The 23251-nt window shown below is 39.2% G+C and overlaps 1 non-coding gene across 1 annotated transcript; it reads left to right on the top strand.

Moving 5' to 3' along the window:
• Positions 1–15938: 15938 nt before the first annotated feature.
• On the top strand, positions 15939–16042 carry LOC148564129 (small nucleolar RNA R71). Its single transcript, XR_015884438.1, has one exon. It is a non-coding gene; the product is annotated as a small nucleolar RNA R71 (small nucleolar RNA).
• Positions 16043–23251: the final 7209 nt, after the last annotated feature.

Here is a 23251-nt window from a genome sequence, read left to right as displayed (position 1 = left end):
GTTGGCCTTGCTTGGTGTGATTGGTGCCAACGTTAGCCTCCACGTTAGGGGGCTAACGTTGGCGCAAACGTTGCCTACTCCCCCATTGTGATTTAAGTGCCAACGTTAGCCTCCAAGTTAGGGGGCTAACGTTGGCGCAAACGTTGGTAGCCCAGGGAGAAACTCTCAAGTTCCAACGTTAGCCTCCAAGTTAGGGGGCTAACGTTGGAGCTAACGTTGGCTACTTCCAAAGAGTGATTCATATGCCCAACGTTAGCCTCCAAGTTAGGGGGCTAACGTTGGGGCTAACTTCATGCAACCCGGTTCAATTTTCACTTATTCCATTGTCCTCTCTTCACTCCTAGCCATTCCTCTTTGCTTCAACCTTTCTCCAAGCCTTCTTCACCTATCATTGATCAACCAAACTAATCAAAGTTTTGCTCAAAATCATGAGGTATTCAATCTTCCACAATATGCAACAAATATAGTTCAAAACCTCATGAAATGGCATGAATTCACATATGGTTGGTTCAATCAAGGGAAACATGAAAATCTACTCAATTAGCTTGCTTGTAGCTCAAGAAAGTGCATAATTCTAATGAAAACAAAAGAAAAAGACTAGCTAAAATGGGCTAAGATGACTTGTCATCAGAGTTGCAGAAAATTAAATGGCGGGAAAGTAAATAGCAGAAATTGTAATTGCTAGAAATAAAGAACTGAATATAAATGACAGAAAATAAATTGTAGAATCTTAAATGGGAAATGGGAAATTCAGCATAAAAGTAAATGGCAGAAAATAAAGAGAATCGGTAAGATCAGAAATGGGGAATTCATTAGGCTCAGGAGATGTTGCATTCTCTAGATCAAGTTCATTTTCATCTCTTCCTCAATCAATGCATTCATTGATCTCCTTGGCAATTGATTAACCCATATTTCATGAGTTATTTTGTGCTTAGTTTGAGTGGTTTATTCAAACCTTCACCCACTTATTCATATTAATTGCATGGTTTTACTTTCCCTTCCTTATTATGTGATGTATGTGAAAAACATGTTTCCTAAGCTTTACAATTAATTATTTTAATTACCTTTACTTCCATTCGATGCCGTGATTAGTGTGTTGAGTAGTTTCAGATTTTCTAAAGGCAGAATGACTTAAAGGATGGAAAAGGAAACATACAAAAATGGAAGGAAAGTGCGAAACAGAATTTTGAAGAAACTGGCATCCACGCGATCGCATGGACGACGCGATCGCGTGCCAGGCGCAAAGAAGCAGCGACGCGGCCGCATGACTGACGCGGCCGCGCGACTTGAGCATAGCGCATTCGATGCGGACGCGTGACCGACGCGACCGCGCCACAAGGAAAACTCCAGATGACGCGACCGCGTGACCCACGCGGACGCGTCACAGAGGCCACGTATCAGAATTTACAGAATACGCCCCCAGCGATTTCTGAAGCCCTCTTGGCCCAGATCTAGGTGCAGAACACACAGACTAGAGGCTATAAAGTGGGGGAATGCATCCATTCAACAGAGCTCGCATTTTTATTACTTTCCATGATTTAGATTTAGTTTTGAGAGGGAGATTCTCTCCTCTCTCTCTTAAGATTAGAATTTAGGACTTCTCTTAGTTTTTAAGAGTGACTCTCGATCCAGGTTTAATATTTACTTTAATTCATGTTTCTATGCTACTTTCACTTTAATGCTTTCATTCGTATCTGCAGATGTTTCCCAATTGGCTTATGAATTATTCCATGTTACAGATTATTATTTGAATTAATGATAATTGAGGTATTTTAAGTTTATGATTGCTCTTTTTAATTTATGTTATCATTGTTTCCGATCTGAAGATATTTTATTCCAGCAATTTACTTTTTCCCCTTTTGGTCCTGGTTAAGAAATCAGTAACTCAACAGTTATCAACCTCAGCATAATTGATAATCGTTATCTTGCTAATTAAACTGAACTTCAATAATCCCAACTTTTTCTTAGGAAATAAATAGGATTCGAAGGTCAAACTAATTAGTCCCTTGACTTTCCTTTGCTTTAGTAAGGGTTAACTAAGTGGAATTTAGATTCAACTTTCATTATTGTTGAGAGAGATAACTAAGTTGGACTTCTAATTTCTCTTACCTTGCCAAAAGTTGCTTTACATTATTTATTTATTTTAATTGCCATTTACTTTACTTGTCATTCAATCACTTGCTTCTCACCTTCTAAACCCCGATTACAACCTTTATAGCCAATAATAAGAACATACTTCCTTGCAGTTCCTTGAGAAGACGACCCGAGGTTTAAATACTCGGTTATCAATTTTAAAAAGGGGTTTTTTACTTGTGACAACCAAAACGTTTGTACGAAGGGATTTCTGTCGGTTTAGAGACTATATCTACAACACGAATATTTTTATGAAATTCTTTACTGGCAAAAATCCTAACGTCAAAATGGCGCCGTTGCCGGGGAACTGCTAACGTGTGCCTTGTTATTGGTTATTGTAAATATTTTTCTTTTGCTTGTTTATTTATTTTTGTTTTTTCCTTTTTATCTTTATTTGCTACCATGAACTCTCACCCCTCTCGCTTTGAGTTTGGTTCTAACTTTGTTAAAGGAAATAGAAGTTACAGCAGGAATATGCATCAAGGTCAGACCAATCAAGGATGGATGGAGCCAAGAGGATCTAATCAATCCTTTAGGCAGCAACACCCTCCGAGATATCCTGGACAAAGACCATTCCACTGTGCATACCCAGCTGAAAGATATGGTGGACAACCTTGTAACTACCAACAAGCCCCACCCCGTGCATATAAACCATCCTTTCAACATAACCTCGAACCACCACACTCACAAGCTTCTCTTCACCATTCGCCACCATATGATCCTTCCTTACCCCAGTACCAATCCAATCACTCCCAATCACCACCACTTTCCTATGTATCATGCCCAAGTCCGGCAACCCGAGAAGCAGAGGTTCGCCTAAAGGAAACAGTAAATAAACTTCAAACAACCATTCGACAACTGGAGCAAACAATAATTCAATAGGTTTCTAGGCGCTCAAATACACAAGGATCTGCCACAGCCCCATGTGAACAGTCTAACGAAGAGCGTAGCAATGAAGGAGATACCAGAAACTCCAGTGGACAAGACAGAGAATGAAGTCGTACTAGAACAAGTAAAAGAAACTGTCATTGTTCAAGAAGAAGAGTTGGTTGAAGATCTAGGAGATGCTAAACCTCCATGGGAATCCAGAACTGAGGAGAACTCCGTCAAGGACGCTACAATTGATGCTAAGGAGGATATTGTACAATCTCCTAGGCAAGTTGTTTATGAAGAATCAGACGGAATGACCCAAGACACAAATTCCCTTGATGATGATAGTCACAAGTCTAGCTCTCTTAGTAATGAACTTGCATCCGCAAGTGAATTCTCTGAGATCGAAAAATCTTCCCAAGATGAATACGAAGATGATGCAGAGGTAGATTTCTCTCAACCTTCAATCTATGACTCAAGTGATGAGGAAGACATAGAAGACTTTGACCAGGACACAGATACAATTGTAGAACCTTGCAAGGAAGTGAAGGAATTCACAGAAGAGCACAAGGGAGTAGAACTTACAGAACCTCCAGAAACACCTACCCCAAGGCCATTACCACCTAATACAAGCTTCAAGTGGGTACAATCCTTAACCTATAACTTTACTTATTCACTTGAATATGGTTTGCTTGAAACAGATGGCCAGCTTAGAGCTCTTTGCGGCCTTAAGAGTAAGAGGGAAATGGCTCGTACTCAGAGTTGGTGCACAAGGTTCAATAAGGTTCCACGCTTCACCTCGAAGTACACGGATTGGTATCGTGCTCAATTGCATGGATCACAAAGAACGTTTGGTCACCATGGTGAGATTCCACATATAGATCAAGACGGAGGCGGATTTAATAGCAAAGCTTGGGATCCTGGAATCTATTCTGACATTCGTCACCCCGGGAGCCTGAAAATCTGTTTGAAGCTGCTCAGAAGCTTTACATGCCTAGTTTGGGACCCCGGAGGCTATTGGCATTCCAAGCACTGGTGGAGATTTCTGGATGAATTTAAACACAAGCCACCATAACAGGAAGCCCTTCCAATGTCCAACTTAAGGACTTTAACTAAAAGTGCTAGGTGGGAGACAACCTACCATGGTATGATCGTTCCTTTTGCAATTTTAATTTTATTTCGTTTTGTTTGTTTTTGAATTTTATTTTTATTTTATTAAATCTGGAATCATGCATAGCATTCACATTAAGCATTGCATCCTGCATTCAGTTCAAAAAAAAAAGGGGGGATGCACGACGCGACCACATGCCCCATGCGATCGCGTCATATGGCGAAAACACTATCCACGCGACCGCGTCATCCACGCAGCCGCGTGACCTGGAGATCGGCGTAAACATCCAACGTCCAGAAAGTTAGGCTGGAATCGTACGGCCCTTGTGTGTTTTGCACAAATTGGCCCACGCGATCGCATGCCCCATGCGATCGCGTCACCTGCACAATACCAATCCCACGCGACCGCGTGAGCGATGCGATCACGTCGCATGGATTGCACATCACCCCAGAAGGAGACAGAGAGTTGCGCTGAAACGGTGCTGGAGTTGTGCGTTTAGCACAATTTCCAGCGATGCGATCGCGTGACCCACGCGATCGCGTCATCCCCTCTCCCATCCCTTTCATGCGATCGCGTGACCCACACGATCGCGTCACCCCCATTTTCACCCCCACCACGCAACCGCGTCCCCCATGCGATCGCGTGGATTTGAAAATATAACCCCCCAGCCACGCGAACCCTATCAGTTGCGCAACCCCCTACCCTCTTCTCCCTCTCTTCTTCTTCTTCTTTCAACCACCACCTAGCCGCCGCCCACCCACCGCCGCCACCCAGACGCCGCCACCACCCAGACCCCGCCGCCACCTACCCCCCTTCCTTCCTCCCCTTCTTCTTTCTTCTTTCTTCCTCTCTTCCCCCCATCCCGCTACTGCCCTCCGCGGACCACCACCCACCACCGCCGGCCATCCCAGCCGCGCCACCCCCCTTTCCCCTATCCAACCCTTATTTCACCCATTACCCTTCCCAAAGTCCCTACCCCCTAACAGCAGCAACCGCCGTGCCCAACGCCGCCAACCGCCGCGCCGGACGTCACCGCCAGCCACCGTGCCAACCACTGGACGCCACTATCACCACCACCCAACCACCTTCCTCCCTACTCCTTTTCTTTCGCCGTCCAGGTTCCGCAACACGCAATCCCTTTTATCCATTCGTAGTTTATTCTTATTTTTCCATTTTTGTTCATGTTAGGATAGTTAGATATGCATGTTGTAGTGGATTTTAGGTTGTTAGGTAGATTAGGCTGTGGTTAGTGGCTCTAGGTCTGTTTATTTGCACTATTCTTGCTTCTGTTTTATCATATTTGCAAATCTGCTGTTGCTGTAATCTTGTTCATATGCTGTATTTCTTGTATATTGCTACTCCTTACATTGAATTTTCATGTTTATATTATATATATGTACCTGTAGCTTGACTTTTTAATTTATATGAACTGCCTTGTTTGCTGTTTATTTTCCGGAACAATCCAATTTTAGCCGGAATGCTGCCCAAATTTTTTGTGAATTGTTTTCATTCATGATTTGGTTTGGCAATCTAAACTCTGTTGTCCTCTGCCTTAACCAAACCGTTTCATGAATGCTATGGCAAACTTTTTTATCCTCTTTGATTTCCTGGTTTATAAACTGCATTTGTGATATTCTGATTCCAGTTCTTGCTTTCTTTATATCTATTTGAATCAACCTTACCCTGTTTTCCTTGTTCGGCTATGAGTTATTTCTAGTCATAATTGTGAATCCTTGTTACATGGACTATTTTCTTTATGCCACTTACTTTAACCCGCATTTTACTGACTCACTAATTTTAATTTACTAACTTCTTTTTCAAATTCTAACCATACTAACCTTTTAAAATATCTTTTCTGATTTTTCACTTTCCTCCAACTTTCTAACCATGGCATAAATGATAATTTTTCTATTTAACTTGAATTCTGATACATTTTGGATTGTAAACTCTTCCTTTCAACTTTTAAACTACTATACAATCCTTAATATGCCATTACTTCACTCATTTACCTACTTCCCATTCTCCTTTGCCGCTTTGAGTTTTCTTTATTTAATTGCCTATTTACTTCCCTATTTTTATCCATATCCTGGTTTCCCATTTTTCAGGATGTCTGCCTCACAAAGGAAAGGAAAAGGCAAGGCTAATGGCAAGCGCAAGAGAGGAGATTCCTCCCAGTCCATCATTGACCTAATGCATGATACCTCATGGCGGGAGAAGAACTTTACACAGCAAGAAAAAGCTAACCAGCTGCTCCCTGCAAATGATCCAATAAAATTTGCAAACCGGTACTGTGAGCTGAAGTATCCGGCATTTGCAAACTCCAGGAATCTATACCTGGAGAGAACTCTGAGGATTCCAGAAGCACTCCAGCAGTACATCACTGAGCAAATCAAGCAAAGAGGCTGGTTCTTTCTGGAGAGAGCACTGACAGAGGTCAATGCATCATGGGTCAGGGAATTTTACTGTAACTACTACATCACCACCCTCGATGTCGTGAACCTGAGAGGAAAGCAGATTCTGATCACTGAGGAGGCCATAGAGGACATTCTCTGGCTCCCAGCCAAGTCCGATCATCCTGATGGTTATACAAAGGCTGAGGAGGACATGCGCCTGATGCAGTTTGATTGGGATGCTGTGAAGGCACGGATAGCTCTCGACCCGACGGTTCCTTGGGAGATGGGTCAGGACACTACCATGCCTAGAGGGATCAAGAGGGCGTACTTAAATGATGAGGCTCGGTTATGGCACCAGATCTTGAGCAACTATGTGATGCTGAGTACTCATGAGACGGAGATCCCGATCCAGTCAGCACTGCCTCTACAGCAGCCAGACCCTCAGCCCACCACCACCACAGAGCCTCTAGCTACCATCCCTACTAGTGATGACACCCCTTCACACCCGGCTTGACATGAGCGTCAGGGACGATGCTTCATTTTAAGTGTGGGGAGGTCGCCATCTCTGGCGTTTTATTTTGGTGAACCACTACATCTCTTTTTCTTTTATTTTGGATATTTTTCTGTATTTTTCTTTTTACTGTTATTTTCTGAGTACTTATACATTGCTACTTTTATGTATTTTTACTCTATTTTCGCATTTTGCATCTTTAGTTCATATTTTTAGTTATTTAGTTTAGTTTGCAATTCTGACTTATTAGTGGATTAATTAGTATAGTTTACCCTTTTTAGCATAAGATAGCATAGTTAAATTGAAAAAAGAAGTAAGCTAGGAAATTGAACATAACAGATTTAAATCCATAAACCTTGTATATATAGCATTACATCATATAGTTAAGTTGACAACATTTTATCAAGGAGGAACATTAAAACTTTAAAGGCTACCCTAAATAATTTTTTTATGAGAATAATGGGAATTTTTAACTAAACCTGTATAACATATATGAATGATATATGATGCTTGAGTTAGAGAACACACAGCCTGTGAGTCTTGAGCTTAATTGTATGGTTGCATTCAAACCATAATTTCATTCCTGTGTGTTTCGCTTCTTTTTATTCTGATGTTCTTTACTTTGCTTTAATCTATATGTCCAATTATAGAATATAGAATATAGATTCATACCAAAAAGAATGATTGAGGCCATCATTTGATTTTAGCTCACTTACCCCAAAATAACCTACCTTTCACATCACCCTTGTTAGCCCCCTTGAGCCTTTAAAATCCCTTTTATTCTATTTAGCCACACTACTAGCCTTAAGCAGAAAAACAAAATAAAATCCCAAGTTGAATCCTTGGTTAGCTTAAGATAGAAAATTTTGAATAGATTAAAATGTGGGGAACCTATTGGGAACATGGATGATAGAAACAAAAGGTAGAAAAGTTAAAAGAAATAAAATAAAATTTGGAAAGCATGCTCATGAGAAATCAAAGTGATTCAATTACCATGTGCATTAAAAAAAAAGTTATTTTTCAGCATTTAATAAAAGGGGATACAAAAAAAAATTTCCCCAATGCAAATTAAAAGCAATGCACATGGGATAAAAATAAAAATTGAAACATGAGCATGTAACAACAAGTGGGATAATATGGGAAAATTGGTAAAGAAGCTTGTTCTACTAAATATGTATGTTAGGTGAGATCTTAGTCTAATTAAGGATTCACTTATTAGCTCACTAAGCCTTAGACATATATCCTTACCTTTACCTTGGCCCCATTACAACCTTAATTAAAGACCTCATGATTTTTGGTATGACTGTACTCTATAATTGTGGATTGGTTAGATGAAGAAAAAAGTTATAGAAAGTAGGAATAAAAAGAAAAGTAGAGTGAATAAACCCAATAAACACTGAATGACTAGAGGGTAAACACAAAATCCAGTGAGGGTTCAATAACTCATCAACATATATCTGTGCTTAATTTACTAATTATTTTGCAAGTTTGTACAATATTTTTATTTCCCATCTCATTTGCAAAAATGCTTTATCATTTAAGGGTTGGCTATATATATATATATATATATATATATATATATATATATATATGACTCCTTGAGAATGTGAATTATATTGACTATATGTAAGCTTTATATATGAGTGGATAAATTGGAATTGCATGACTCATTTAGGTAGATGCATTTAGAATAGGTTGCATTGCATAACATTCCACCATTTTAACCTTACCTTATTCGTTACCTTGGATTTAGCATGAGGACATGCTATTGTTTAAGTGTGGGGAGGTTGATAAACCCATATTTCATGAGTTATTTTGTGCTTAGTTTGAGTGATTCATTCAATCCTTCACCCACTTATTCATATTAATTGCATGGTTTTACTTTCCCTTCCTTACTATGGGATGTATGTGAAAAACATGTTTCCTAAGCTTTAAAATTAATTATTTAATTACCTTTACTTCTATTCGATGATGTGATTAGTGTGTTGAGTAGTTTCAGATTTTCTAAAGGCAGAATGACTTAAAGGATGGAAAAGGAAACATACAAAAATGGAAGGAAAGTACGAAACGGAGTTTTGAAGAAACTGGCATCCATGCGATCGCATGGACGACGCGATCGCGTGCCAGGCGCAAAGAAGTAGCGACGCGGCCGCATGACTGACGCGGCCGCGCGACTTGAGCATAGCGCATTCGATGCGGACGCGTGACCGACGCGACCGCGCCACAAGGAAAACTCCAGATGACGCGACCGCGTGACCCACGCGGACGCGTGACAGAGGCCACGTATCAGAATTTACAGAATACGCCCCCAGCGATTTCTGAAGCCCTCTTGGCCCAGATCCAGGTGCAGAACACACAGACTAGAGGCTATAAAGTGGGGGAATGCATCCATTCAACAAAGCTCGCATTTTTATTACTTTCCATGATTTAGATTTAGTTTTGAGAGGGAGATTCTCTCCTCTCTCTCTTAGGATTAGGATTTAGGACTTCTCTTAGTTTTTAAGAGTGACTCTCGATCCAGGTTTAATATTTACTTTAATTCATGTTTCTATGCTACTTTCACTTTAATGCTTTCATTCGTATCTGCAGATGTTGCCCAATTGGCTTATGAATTATTCCATGTTACAGATTATTATTTGAATTAATGATAATTGAGGTATTTTCAGTTTATGATTGCTTTTTTTAATTTATGTTATCATTGTTTCCGATCTGAAGATATTTTGTTCCAGCAATTTACTTTTTCCCCTTTTGGTCCTGGTTAAGAAATCAGTAACTCAACAGTTATCAACCTCAGCATAATTGATAATCGTTATCTTGCTAATTAAACTGAACTTCAATAATCCCAACTTTTTCTTAGGAAATAAATAGGATTCGAAGGTCAAACTAATTAGTCCCTTGACTTTCCTTTGCTTTAGTAAGGGTTAACTAAGTGGAATTTAGATTCAACTTTCATTATTGTTGAGAGAGATAACTAAGTTGGACTTCTAATTTCTCTTACCTTGCCAAAAGTTGCTTTACAGTATTTATTTATTTTAATTGCCATTTACTTTACTTGTCATTCATATCACTTGCTTCTCACCTTCTAAACCTCGATTACAACCTTTATAGCCAATAATAAGAACATACTTCCTTGCAGTTCCTTAAGAAGACAACCCGAGGTTTAAATACTCGGTTATCAATTTTAAAAGGGGGTATGTTACTTGTGACAACCAAAATATTTGTACGAAGGGATTTCTGTCGGTTTAGAGACTATATCTACAACACGACTGTTTTTATGAAATTCTTTACTGGAAAAAATCCTAACGTCAGCAATCTTAAGTGATTGAATTCCAATTCCTTGGTAATTCAATCTCTCAAATCTTGATCAATAGCCAATTCCTTAGTCTAATTTCTCATGAGAAGAGATGAAGTGTGGTCACTGATTATACCACATGTATTCCCAAATCAAAATATTGGTAGGATTATATGTCACTATATCCATCCAAACCCCAATTTGGTCCAACATGAGAAAGCATTTCTAGCATGATCTCTTCATTCCTCTTCCAAGGTTCCTAAGAGATCCAAGTATGAATAGCTTCTTTTCCAAGACAACTACCCAATTGGATGAAGATTGAAAGCTTTCTAGTAAAATCAAGAGAAAAGAAAGAAGAAGAATAATGAAAACTATTATTGATCCATCAAATTACAATAGAGCTCCCTAACCCAATGAAAGGGGTTTAGTTGTTCATAGCTCTGGGAATGGAAAGCAAAGATGGAAAATACATTCTGAAAGTAAAACTAGAAGTTACAGAGAAAGTAAAATTTTACAGAGAGTGGTTCTCCCAATCCAAAGCTCTTCTCTAGTTCAAAACTACTCCTATATATACTACTATTCTGATCTTCTAGTTGGCTGTTCAAGTCTTGGATATGGGCCTTTGGATCTTGAGTTGAAGCAGTTTGGAGTTTTCAGTGGGCTCAGATTTACTTGCAGAGAAAGTATGAAGTAGGCATGGACTTTAGCTCGGACGTTAGTGGCGTTAACGTTATGTGAAATTGTGGGTTCGAGAACGTTAGTGACAATCACCTTTTACACTAACGTTCCTAGCCCAAGATGGTTCACGTTAACTTCAATGTTAGTGGCACTAACGTGACCACTAACGCTGCCTCTTGGTCCATCGCAAGCGTTATTGGCATTTACTTTTGCACTAACGTTGCTCTTAGCCCCCCTTTTCTCACGTTAGAGTCCACGTTAGTATTACTAACGTGGCTCTTAACATGGGCATGCCTTAGCCTCGAAAGCGTTAGTGACACTTACCTTTGTCACTAACGTTCCAAACGCCCCTTCTCACGTTAGTGCATCACGTTAATTGTCTTGACGTGGCCACTAACGTCGTGGTGATCGCCATCTCCAACGTTAGTGACAAAGGTGAGTGTCACTAATATTGGCTCATCATTTCTTTCCTCCACGTTAGCTTTTATGTTAATGCAATTAACGTGGCAACTAACGTGGCTCATAGTGGCTTAGTCCAACATTAGTGACGAAGGTGAGTGTCACTAACGTTCGCGATTTCTTGCTCCTCCCACGTTAGAGTTCATGTTAACGTAGTTAACGTGACTCTTAACGTGGCCAATTGGGCTTAGTCCAATGTTAGTGACAAAGGTGAGTGTCACTAACATTGGCATTGTCTTCCCTTTCCTCGTTAGAGTTCACGTTAACTGAGTTAACGTGACTCTTAACGTGGCTAATTGCCAATTTGGAGCGTTAGTGGTATTCACTTTTACCACTAACGCTGGAGCTCCCTTTCTCTCCATGTTAACTACCACGTTAATGTAGTTAACGTGGCAATTAACGTGGGCCATGATGGTTTCGAAGGCGTTATTGGCAATCACTTTTCTCATTAACGTTGTAAGTTTATTCCCATTCCACGTTAGTGGGCACGTTAATTAGATTAACGTGGCTGCTAATGTGGCTCTTCCTTGCTTCCTTTGTCCTGAAATCAAGCAAATAAAGTGCATCAAAGCTCTAATCCAAGTTATGAGACATGCATTATCCAATTTGTCATTCAATTCATGCATAATTCTCATAAAATCACATGAAATTCACAATGTTAGCTTGAATCAAGATGTAAGTGATTATCTACCCAAAACTTGCTTATTAACTAAGAAAATGCATGAAACTACCCTAAAATAGTAAAGAAAAGGTCAGTGAAACTGGCCAAAATCCCCTGGCATCAGGGGGGCTGTCCTTGCTTTCTTTCACAGTATTTGCATAAAATTCCCTTATCATTACTGCACTAATGTCAGTGAGAGGGTAACACAGAAGTTTCCACCTCCTTTCCTTAGTAATTTGCATCATGATAGGATACTCTCTATCCTTCAGTCTGAAGCCCATCTCAGGAATGACATGTTTTGTTTTCATGAGCCTATGAAACCTTGCTTCATAAAACTGAGATTTAAATTTCTTTGTGTCATAGCTTGGGGGTTCGGCCACCACTGGCTCCTTGCCTTTCCTTTTTCTAGGCTTGAAGAGGCCATGAGCTAAGTAAGAATAGAGAAGAAGGAGAAGGTGGCTATGTGTGGGCTATGGTTCAGCTATGGAAGGAGTGAGGGTAAATAAAAATTCACGCTGCTATTGGGTAGGAGATGGGTACTAGAACGTGTTTTTGGATAGGTGAAGGGTGAAACATATAAGTGAGGGAAGCTTGTATGAATGTGTAGGCTTATAGATTGTCAGAAGCTATTTATAGACAAGTTATCAAGTCTTCAAACAACACCACAAGTGAGGAAAGAGTTCAGTTAGGTAAAGGAAGGGTGGAGATTGAGCAAAATTTTGTGAGGAGCTCTTGGTGTGAACGGCCTACATGCATAGTTGAAGGATGACAAGGATTGCTCCCCCCATTGGCTGCATGTGGTTCGGTCTCCAAGATTTTGATGCATGCAGATTTTTGTCTTCAAGAATGGACCATTCCCTAGGTACATGTGACCTTCTTTTACTTTGTCATAGCCGTGCATGCATTCTTTTTGTCCTTTTCTCAATCTCCCTTGTACCTATATAAGCAAAACAAAACAATGGTAAGCTTAGGAGTTGAATATGGTATAGTGATGTAGTGGTAAACAATAAAGAGAAAATAAACCAAATTTTGCATGTTCCTTATGTATAATTGACCAATTATGTTCCTTAGATTTTGAACAAAGATTTGGTGGACACCAAACTTGTTCTCTGCTAAGGGATCCATACAAATAATATTCATCATGATTGGTACATTTATCATAAGGAACATTTTATTTTCTACCATAAATTCCTAAAATGAAACATGTATGGTTCATCTATTCATAATTTTGATCCTCTGAGCAAAAAGGTTTCTATGAGATTAAATGTATATGCAGACACCAAACTTAATGTTTGGCTATATACTCCATCAAAATGAATAAGCATATAGTCTAAGAAAGATTGAAAAACCATTTTGGAGTGCCTTCAGGCACACCAAACTTAGAAATCTAGCATATGCTTCAATACAATGCAATTCTCATGTATGCTCATGAGAATTCAAATTCATGCTAGAAGGACCATTGATTATTGAAATTAAAATCAAAACAAGAATATTAAATCATGGGTTGCCTCCCATGTAGCGCTCTTTTATTGTCACTAGCTTGATATTGGACCCTCATTAGGGTGGTTAATGACTGTAGTGTCTCAGCTTGTGTCCCCTTACTGTGAGCTTCCTTCCAGTGCCTTGATGCTCAATCTCTGCATGCTCCAGTGAGAGTACTCCATTGATAATGTAGTAGTCATCAGTTTGTTGATTCGCCCCCAGCTGTTGGTAAATTAACTGCACTTTGTCTCCCTTTGAAAATCCTTCAGTTGGGATCTTTATATTCTTCCACCCTCTTGGACCCTTTTTCTTGCTTTTCTTCCCCTTTTTTGATGATTCTTTTCCTTTGGCAGTGGGTTTTGCTTTGAAATCTGTCTTCTTAGTAGTTAACACCTCACTTCCTTCTTGATTCTTCTCATCATTTGGTGCAGTCTCATTCTCCTCTTGGCCTGCCTTGCTGCTTGTCTCTTGCCCTGGAGAAAGATTGATGAGTGTCTTGTTGATTTCTTCCTTCCACTGTAAGTCCTTTTTGTCAGCCTCCATGCATTCTTCATTTTCATCATTATGCTGTGCTTCTGGAAAGACATTCAGAGTAATGCTTTCATCATCTACCCTTAGAGTCAGCTCTCCTTGTTCAACATCTATAATGGCTCTTGCTGTGGCCAAGAAGGGTCTTCCTAAGATAATAGATTCATTTCCTTCTTCTCCTAGATCTAGGATCACAAAGTCTGCAGGGAATATGAACTTATCCACCTTGACCAAAAGGTTTTCAATCACTCCTTTGGGAAACACCAATGATTTGTCCACGAGCTCTAGTGACATCTGTATGGGATTTACCTCCTCTATGCATAGCTTTCTCATCATAGAATAGGGGATTAAGTTGATGCTGGCCCCTAAGTCACACAGTTCCCTTTTTATGGTTATATTACCAATGGTGCAGGGTAGGAAAAAGCTCCCAGGATCTTTGAGCTTTGGTGGGAGACCTCTTTGAATTATAGCATTGCACTCTTGTGTGAGCATAATGGTCTCCTTCTCATGCCAGCTTCTCTTTTTGTTAATGAGCTCCTTCAAGAATTTTGCATATAGAGGCATTTGCTCTAATGCTTCAGCCAAGGGAATATTTATTTCCAATTTCTTGAAGACTTCAAGGAACTTGGGGAAGTGTTGATCCTTGGTTTCCTTGTTGAACCTCTGAGGGTATGGCAAGGGGGTGTGAAAGCTTTCATTACCTGCTTCTGCCCTTCCTCCATTACTTGCTTCTCTTTCCTTGAATCTTGTGGCTGGTTATCTTTCTCTTCAAGCTTCTCTTGATCCTGCTTGCTTGCTATCATCTCCTCCTTGATGCTAGCTTCACCATGCTTGCTGCTAGCTTTGTTAGTGTCCATAGGCCTCTTGTTATCTTCTTTGTTACTCACCAAGGTTTTTCCACTCCTCAGTTGGATGGCTTTGCACTCCTCTTTAGGATTTGGAATGGTGTCACTTGGGAGTGAGCTTGTTGGCCTTTCAGTCACAACTTGCTTGGATAATTGCCCCATCTGGCTCTCTAGATTTGTTATTGAGGCTTCTTGATTCTTGCTTGTTATCTCTTGGTCCTTCAGCATCTTTTCTATCAATATCTCCAAGTTGGTGATTCTTTGAGTGTCTTGTGATGCTTGTGGCTGGTTGTGAGATGGTGAAGGTTGATGGTAGGTGTTTGGTTAGTGGTTTGGTTATTGGGTGGATAGTAGCTGGAATTTAGGTGGTTATTTTGGGGTTTTCTATATGGATTGGGGTTAGTGTTTTGATGGTTGTGGTTTTGGTTGTTTCTTGAGTTGTTTTGGTTTGAATTTCTTTGCCATGGTTGCTGGTTTTGAGTGTGGTTATCTCTCTATCTTAGGTTTGGATGGTTCTTCCAAGATGGATTGTAGGTGTCACCATAAACCTCATTTTGGCCTGAGCTTTAGTTGTGCACATATTGAATTTGTTTCTGCTGTTGATCTTCTTGGTTTTCTTTATTTTGCCCCCATGTGGTTGATGGTTGGCTTGTGTTCACTGCTGCAACTTAGAGGTTATCAATCCTTTTAGCCATTTGCTCAAATTATTATTGGATTTGCTACTGTATTATCTTGTGTTGAGTTAGGATTGTGTCCACTCCTTCCAACTCTAGCACTCCTTTCCTTTGTGATGGTTGGCGTTGTCTCTGACGGCCAAGGAAATATTGATTGTTTGCCACCATATCAATGAGGTTTTGAGCCTCCTCTGTTGTCTTCATCAATTGTAAGGAGCCTCCTGCTGAATGATCTAGTGCCTCCTGAGCCTTTAGAGTCAAACCTTCATAGAAATTTTGAAGAATGTCCCATTCATTAAACATTTCATGGGGACATTTTCTAATCAGGGCCTTGTACCTCTCCCATGCCTCATAGAGAGATTCTGCATCCATCTGTGTAAAGGTTTGCACCTCAGTCTTGAGCCTGATGATCCTTTGAGGGGGTAAAACTTGGCCAAAACTTTATTCACTAGATCCTCCCAACTAGTGATGCTTCCTTGTGGAAAGGTTTCAAGCCATTGAGCAGCCTTGTCCCTTAATGAAAATGGAAACAGCAGTAATTTGTATGCTTCTGTATGCACACCATTGGACTTCACTGTATCACAAATCCTCAGAAAGGTAGATAAGTGTTGGTTTGGATCCTCCAAAGGGCTTCCTCCATATGAACAATTGTTCTCTACCAATGTGATGAGTTGGGGCTTCAATTCAAAGTTATTTGCATTGACATTTGGAGTAAGGATGCTACTCCCACAATGCCTTGGATTAGCAAATGTATATGAAGCCAATACTCTCCTTTGTGGTTGACCATTGTTGTTGGCCATTCCTACTGGTGGATTTGTTGGATTTGTTGAGTGTTCCTCTATTTCATGAAATTCTTCTTCAAAAAGTTCTTCTTCTCCAACAATTCCTTTTTCTCTTACCTCTCTTCTTATCCTTCGAAAAGTTCTTTCATCAGCCTCACAAAAAGTAGGGGTCTTCCTCCTTGCCTCTGTCATACAACCACAACAACAAGAAACACAAAAGCACTCTGTAGCTTGAGTGCAGTGAGAGTTTGTAGAGACAAAGTCTCAAATAGTTAGTGTGCTTGTTAGAAACAAAGAAAGTAAACAAAAATAAAGAAAATAAATGCTTAATCTAGACCACCACCTTACTTAATCATTGTCAATCTAATCAATCCCCGGCAACGGTGCCAAAAACTTGATGGGTTGGAAAAGAAATTCCAACACCTAAAACTCACCGGCAAGTGTACCGGGTCGCATCAAGTAGTAATTACTCACATGAGTGAGGTCGATCCCACAGGGATTGAAGGAGTGAGCAATTTTAGTTAGGTGGTTGATTTAGTTAAGCAAACAGTTGATGATTTGAGTGATTTGTACCCAACATAAGCTAAATTGCATGAAAATAAAAGGAAGAGGGAGAATTGACAGTAAATTAAAGAACAGAAAAAGTAAAATAGCTGAATCTTAAAGTGCAAGTAATGTAAATGACTGAAACTTAAATTGCAAGAAATGTAAATAGCTAAAGCTTAGAGTGCAAGAAATGTAAATTGGTTGAATAATAAAGGGATATAGGGTGCTGGGATTTAGAATTTAACAACAAGAAGTAAAGAAGATGAAGTAAGTGCAGTAGATCTAAACCAAAATGGAAAATTGCTTGAAGAACAAAACAGAAAGTAAATTCAACTCAATTGTAAGAGCTAGGAAAGAAATTCAAGAGCTCAAAGGCACAATGAGACTAGAAAACAAGTCTAGATCTCAATTCCTTCCTTGATCCAACAGAGAACAATTTTCCAAAGGAAAAGAAAATGTAAAACAGTAAACGGAACTCAGATCCACTCCTTGGAACAATTGAGAAGAGAGGTAAAAGATGATTCTCAAACTTAGAATCAATGAAGCTCTTCAATCTCAATTCAAATTCTAAGAGAAGATAGCAAATGTAGCAGATGCAATGAAAATGAAATCAAAAAGCTAAATCCAAGTCACAATTCCTTAGAATTATGCAAAAGAGAACAAAGATGAATTGTAGATCAACGATTGAAACAGAATTCCTTCAATCTCTATCCACAATTCAAAAACAGAAAGCAAGAAATGCAAAAGTGAGAACTATGAGGAGAGAACTCAGCTCTCAATCCCAATTCCCAATTCAAAGCTCAAAATCAAAATGAAAGTTCAAAAATAAACCAAAAGTAAAAGTGTAAGAAGGTCCAGTTCTCTCTAAGTCAAACTAAGCCCTATTTATACACTTTCTATTTTTTATCTTCAGAATTTGGAGTGGGCTTTTCAATTGGTGAAGAATAGGATCCAAGGTGGCAATTGAATTGAATTTGGACCCTTGTGCACCTCCTAGGGGAGCGTTCAGTTAACTAAGTTAACTGAGTGCTCAAAGCTTGTTTCCTTGGCCCATTTGATGCGTGCCTTGCTCCAGGGTAATGTTCAGTTACTTTAAAGTAACTGAGCGCTACATGTGCTTGTCCTAGACATGTTTTTGGTGCGGCCTCCCTAGCATTGGCGCTCAGTGAAGAAGTTTTAACTGAGCGCTCCTTTGTTGCATGGGACTCCCCCTTCGAATCCTTGCTCCTCCCATTTAATGTCAATTTTATTTCACAAGTAGCGCTCATTTAAAAACTACTAACGTAGCGCCTTGTGCTTTGGTGTAGCGCTTTTCTTTTTAGCTTGAGGCTCCTGGTTTGAATCCTTGTAAGGCCACTTTGGTGCCAATTTTCTTTGGCCAAGTGGAATGTAAGGAGTGCTTGTACAAGGAAGCTCCAGGTTCGAACCTCTTTGAACCCAATTTGGCTTGTTTCCTTGCAAGTAGTAGCGCTTCCCTTATTCCTTGGGTGCTTGGTTCGAACCCCAGCAAAGCCATTTGTGACTAATTTCTTCATGAAGCAATGCAAGTAGTGCTCCCTTGTTATGCCTAGGTGCTTGGTTCGATTCCTGGGCTATGGCCTTGCTTCCTTGGTCATGCTTCCACTGGCGCTCAGTTAAGTGAGTGAACTAAGCGCCCATGCCTCCTTTGGTGCGCCACGCTTTTGTACCTTGGGTAACGCTTTCCAAAGCGTGGCCTAAGGTCCAAAACGTGCTTTATCTTCAAAAGCGTGCCAAAAATTCCTTTTCAACCATTTCTTCACCTACAAGTAATCAAAACAACAAATCAAAACATCACCAAATTCACAAGGTTAATAAATTATTCAAAAACCAACTAATTTAATCATAAACCTCATGATTTAGTGTCAAATAAAGGATGGTTGATTGATTTAACAAAACCATGCAAATCCACTCCAATTTACTTACTTCTAATGCAAGAAAGTGCATAAAACCTAATGAAACAAGTGAAAAATGCTTGAAAAGCTAGCATAAGATGACTTGTCATCAAGAATCATTTTTTATTTTTCCTTTTTATAGTTCTGAGAATTGGAGATTGGATCTGAATCTTCTTTTCTGTTTTCATTTTCTTTTCTTCTGCAACTTCTTCTTCGCTTTTTGTTCAAGAGAGTAATTGAGATTTAAGCTTCTTTCTGTTTTGTTATTTGAACGCAATTGTTGATTTCTCTTTAAGATTTTAAATCTGATTAAGTTCTCATTCTGTGTTGACTCCTTTGCAAATTTTTTATTTCTGTTTTGCTACTGCGATCCAGATCTGAATCTCTTCATCTCATAGCTCTCTGATTTACTGCAATTTACATTTTCTAGTTCAATTTGAATCCCAATACCCAAATCCCTTTATTCTTGATGCAATTTAAGATTCCTGTCAATTTAGATTCAGTAATTTAAATTTCTTGCACTTTAAGTTTCAGTTATTTACCTTTCTTGCACTTTAAGTTTCAGCTCTTTTATTTTCTTGCACTTTAAGTTTCTGTAATTTACTTCTTCTGCACTTTAATATTTTGTCAATTTTCTTCTCCCTTTTATTTTCTTGCAATTTTACTTCTATTAATCAAGTTTCACTCAAATTATCAACTATTCGCTTAACTGAATTCATCACCTAACTAAATTTGCTCAATCCATCAATCCCTGTGGGATCGACCTCACTCTTGTGAGTTATTACTACTTGATGCGACCCTGTACACTTGCCGGTGAGTTTGTGTGGAATCATTTTTCCCTCATCACCTCTTTAAGTGCTTGCTTCTGAAGCCCCCTCTATTGATTGTCACCTTGAAGTAGTAAGGTTGTTCTTTTGCTTTTGATTATTCTTCTTTTTTTCTTTCATTATTCTTTTGCTTCTTTAATTGACCACGACTCTAAATGTTTTGTCTCAAGATGACTTTTTAAAGTAAGCTTTCAATTAGCACTCCTAAACCAGTTGGTTTTAGGGTATTAGGTGTTGAGACACCCCTAAGAATTTACTTGCTCAGGTCTTTTTTCTTGACACATATTCACCACAAGCATCTACTAGGATCTTGGCTCTTTGAGCCATTTGTTTCTTTATTTTCTTCCTAGTAGTTAATGATTAGAGCCTTGGGTCTTGCTTACTACTTCTTGGTTCTATTTATATTCAAGGGTCATCCTTAGCATCTTCTTTTTATGTCCTCTCTGTCTACTTGTTCATTATAGATTACTCACTTCCCAAACTTCAATTCATGATTTTATACTTGTTTCTCATCTCTTATTTTGAATTAAACTCACTTGGATCTTAGTTCCTTACTTTTGTTTTGCAAACAACTCATCATTGACTCCTTGTGGAAACAAACTAATTTCATTGATATTGTAAAGCTTAACAATCAATATTTTCTTTCTCAAAATAAAACTAAACTTAAGGACTCATAGAAGGACTCTTAAAACACAAACAACTAACATAAGAAACTACTAAGCAACAAATTTAGAAAATAGCTTACCAAATGGGACTCAACAACCTTTGCTTGTCATGATGCTTCTCCCTTGATCAGTGCATTGGTCTCTTCCCCTTATCCTTTTTCTTGGAGGACTCATCACCATTCTTCTTTGTAGTGGCTCCTTCTTGTGCTTGAGTATTCTTTGGCTTCCAAAAGCCTAACCTCCTCATGAAAGTCCTTTCATCCTCCTTATGCTTGCCTAAAATCTCCTCCTGCCTGGCACTTAGCTTTTCCATTCCTTGCATAAATGTTGGATAGTTTGGGTTCAGGGTGGCTACCACATTGCACAAGTGATTCAGCTTCGCTTGTGTGTTTATATCATATTGCCTTCTTTAAGTGGTTCTAGCCTCATAAAGGGACCTAAACTCAGCAAGGTTCCTCTGTTGAACCATTTGTTGCTCCAGAATTTTGTTGAGGCTGCCTTGCATTTCTCCCCAATGGAATTGCCCTTGTTGCTCCCTAATTTGATCCATATTTCCTTGAAGTTGCTGGATGCTCTCTTGCATTTGTTCCCAGTGCGTTTGTTGTTCCATAAGTTGGTTGATATCTTCTTGCATATGGTGGATGTTCCCCTGCATCTCTTTCCAATTAAAACCCTATGGAAATTGTGCTTGGACTTGTGGAATTGGTGCTTGGACCTATGGCTCTTCTTGTTGTGGTGGCTCTTGTGGTGCTTCCACATGAGCTCTATGCTCTCTTGCCCTCTGTAGTGGATTGATAGCTGATAAACTCCAATTTTGTGGTTTATCTTGTGCTTATTTTAAGGGATTTTATCTCTTTTCCCACATTTATTCAATGAAATAGTATGGTTTTGTGTTCTCTTCCTAATATTGCTTCATGATGGAAAATATGCTTCTTTTGCCTTAAAATTGTCATATTTTGATCCTCTTTTATTACCATTCGATGCCGTGATATGTTTGTTAAGTAGTTTTAGAGTTTATAGGGCAAGAATGGCCTAGAAGAGAGAAAGAAAGCATGTACGGGAGGAAGGAACATGAAGAATTGGATTTTGGGAAAATCGGCTGCGACACGCACGCACACGCCAAGCGCATGCGTGGATGCAAGGAGCTGGACATGGCGCGTGAAGAATGACGCATCCGCGTAGATTGGCAAAATTCAGGCGACGCGCACACGTGCATGACGCGTACGCGTGACGAGCTGCACGTGACCTCATTAAAGAAATCGTGCCTAGCAATTTTTTAGGTTCAAGAAGCCCAAATTCAAGTTGGTTCTGCATGGAAAAAGACCTAAGAACTCTAGGGGAAAGGGGGATCATCCATTACACACTTAGACACAATTTTGGCTAGTTTTTGTTCTTTGTTCTTCTAGAGAGAGAAACACTTACTCTCCTCTAGATCTAGTTTGATTTTGATCTCCCATTGCTGAATTTCTGAATTGGGTTTTGTTGATTTCGAGTTTTGATTACTTAATTTGAATGCCATAGTATAATTTTGTTTAAATCTTGTGTTAGATTTATGTTTTCTTGTCAATTGCCATTTTCTACCCATTTTGTGAACCTTGTGGATCTTGAATTGTTAATGTTACATTGATGATTTCCATGATTAATTGTGTTATTTGAGTGATTTTCCATTGATAATTGTTAGTGGGTACTTTTTAATTTCAATTTAATTGCATTTTGAATATGTCTTTTAGTAATGCTTACCATGTGTTTGATGAAATGCATCCTTTGATTATGGAGTATTTTTCTTTACTCTTGGCCTAGGCTAAGGAAATTGGGTAAACTTGAGTCATTGGGTCTAATGGATTTGGTGATTTGAGAACCCTTAGTGGTCAATTTGATAACCATTGACACTAGCCTACTGCTAAGTCAAATGGTAGCTAGGTTGGGCCTTATGGATTGATGTTGACCAAGCCATTTAATATACTTCAAGTATAGAAGAAAACTTAATGAGTTTGGTTCCTCATAATTGTTAAGATATGGTTATTAGACAAGGATAGTGATCCCAATTCCCATGCCTATGCCAAGAGTTGCTTTTATTATTCATATTTGAAACCCAAAAATTTCAATTAAGTAGTTTTAGTTATAGTTACTTGTTTAATTTTAGAGTAGAATTACATTGGATGTTCTCTTATTAGTTTAGATTTGCTTACACCTTGCTTTAGCTACTTGAATTAGTTTCTTGCACTTTAAGATTTCTTACTTATTAAGTCTCCTAGTTTAATTTCTTGCTCATGACTTGCAACCCCGAAATTCTAACCAATGTTAACGCACATGTTTGCCCATTCCTTGTGAGACGACCCGAGGTTTGAATACTTCGGTTACTTTTATTGGGGTTGAACTTTGTGAAAACCAATTCCTTAAAATTTGATCCGAGGGTCGATTACCGGTTTGGACTATACTATTACGAAATTAATTTGAGAAATTCTAGACCGGTATAAATCCTTGGCTATCAAATTTTTTGCGCCGTTACCAGGGAATGGTTGTAATGTATGCCTTGATATTAGTTATGTGAATATGTGAATAGTGTAGATAATTTACTTGCTTTCAATACTTAGTTGTAGTTTAGATTTCTTTTGTACATGTGCTATGACTCCCAAGTTTGATGACTCGGTCTCAACCAAATTCTAGCTTAGCCGAGTTTGACCCTGAGATTGAAAGAACTTTGTTACACACTCGGCAAGCTAGACGGCCGTTGGACTATACGCCTAGTACTTTGGCCTCCCTTGAGGAGCATTGATGGGTGAAAATTAGATTTCACACAAACTCACTAGCAAGTGTACCGGGTCGCATCAAGTAGTAATAACTCACAAAAGTGAGGTCGATCCCACATGGATTGATGGAT

The sequence above is a fragment of the Arachis ipaensis genome, chromosome B5, assembly GCF_059453495.1.
Source record: "Arachis ipaensis isolate K30076 ecotype BB chromosome B5, ASM5945349v1, whole genome shotgun sequence".
In the NCBI taxonomy this organism is placed as follows: Eukaryota; Viridiplantae; Streptophyta; class Magnoliopsida; order Fabales; family Fabaceae; genus Arachis; species Arachis ipaensis.
This window is presented reverse-complemented; position numbering and strand designations above follow the sequence as displayed.